General features: G+C 44.1%; 1 non-coding gene across 1 annotated transcript; it reads right to left on the bottom strand.

Annotated features, from left to right (window-relative positions):
• Nucleotides 1-564: 564 nt before the first annotated feature.
• LOC120252208 lies at nt 565-671 on the bottom strand. Its single transcript, XR_005533749.1, has one exon. It is a non-coding gene; the product is annotated as a small nucleolar RNA R71 (small nucleolar RNA).
• Between the last annotated feature and the right edge of the window lie 1,075 nt (nt 672-1,746).

Genomic DNA, 1,746 nt, shown 5'->3' with positions numbered 1-1,746 from the left:
CACACTTTCTTATTCTTCCATCGTTCTAATTTGTCTTTACTTCTTTGGTTGCAGCTCCAGGTTATGATTTGAGGGAACCCTTTGACATTGGTTGAAGGTGATCCTGAACTTGAACGAACATTTTGTAGAAGGGGAAAAGAACCTGTACAAGAACAATCGAATCAAGTTGAGATAGAAGATGAAGTGTCAGATAATATGGCATAACAGAATGAGTAGCGAGAGGATCTTTGTCGGATTATGCTGGACGCGAAGTTCTTGGCACACAATCTAGTATTATCTGCCCAGCGATAATGGCTCAAAAATTTTTGAGCTCAAGCCGAGCTTCATCCGGATGTTACATGACCCGCTCGGTTTAATGGTTTTGGCCGATGAGGATCAAACAATCACATTGAGAACTTCATGGAAGTGTGTGACATGCTCAATATTAATGGTGTCATGAATGATGCCATCAAGTTGAGGCCCTTCCCATTTTCCTTTAAAGGGAGAGTGAAGCAATGGCTACATTCATGGGTGGAGATGGTAGAAGATTTTCTTGCCTGATATTTTCCTCCTAGAAAATCTGTGAAGCTTAGGAATGAAATATCCTCTTTTGTGCAAACGGTATTGGAGTCTCTATTTGAGACACAGGATAGGTTCAAGGAGCTCCCATGGAAATGTCCTCAACATGGGTTCCCCGAGTGGAAGATCATTCAGACTTTCTATAATGGTTTGAACACAAGCACAAAGCGATTATTTGATCTTTGCAGTGAGGAAGTACCTTTGGGAGCAAGACCTACGAAGAAGCCCGACATCTCATTGAAGAAATAGCTATGAGCAGGTTATCGAGTGGAATGCAAGGGGACGAGAAAAGAAGGTAGCCGAGACTTCATGAGATTGATCTGATTACCTCATTGGAGGCCCGAGGTTTGAGTCATTGAGCAAGAAGGTAGACACTCTAACTTCTCTTAGAGTGGCGAGCTATGACGAAGTTGCCTTTGGGTGTGGGGGAGGACATGCTCCATCTGATTGCCCGATTTCTATAGGGTGGTACATCCTCGGTGGAACAAAGCGGATTTTGTGGAGTAGCATAATGAAAGGCCAGCGGAATCCATATAGCAACACCTACAATCCGGGGTGGAGGAGCACCCGAACATTTCTTGAAGTAATCAAGGGTAACAGAAGAATATGACACCATCGGGTTTGCAATAACAACAAGCCCAGAACATGGAGAATCGAGTTTCAGGGTTAGAAAACTGGATGACTGACCTAGAAAAGGCCTTAACCAAGTTCATTCAATTGTCGGATATAAGATTTAAATCGGTTGAGGCCACACTTAGCAACCACACCGCCTCATTGCACAACTTGGAGAACCAAGTGGGCCAAATTGCGAAGTTACTCTCGGAAAGACCATAAGGGAGTTTGCCTAGCAACACAGAAACCAACCCAAGGGAACATGTGAAGGCGATCACTTTGAGAAGTGGTGCGTGAAGTTGAGGGTAGGCTCCTGAGTGAGCAGACCAATGTTGAAGCACTCGAGGTCGTGGATGTTGAGGAAATAGAAAAAGAAAAGGGGTGTCACCCTCACCCTACAAGCCAAGAATCCCTTATCCTTCAAGATTGAAGAATGGCCAAAATCAATATCCCATTTGTGGAGGCGTCATCTCAAATGCCTCGCTATGAAAAATTTCTCAACGACCTCTTGACCAACAAGAGAAAGTTGGAGGAGAGTGCATTTGTGATCTTAGATGCTTCATGTTCGGTGGTGTT

The sequence above is a fragment of the Dioscorea cayenensis genome, chromosome 20 (genome assembly GCF_009730915.1).
Source record: "Dioscorea cayenensis subsp. rotundata cultivar TDr96_F1 chromosome 20, TDr96_F1_v2_PseudoChromosome.rev07_lg8_w22 25.fasta, whole genome shotgun sequence".
Classification (NCBI taxonomy): domain Eukaryota; kingdom Viridiplantae; phylum Streptophyta; class Magnoliopsida; order Dioscoreales; family Dioscoreaceae; genus Dioscorea; species Dioscorea cayenensis.
This window is presented reverse-complemented; position numbering and strand designations above follow the sequence as displayed.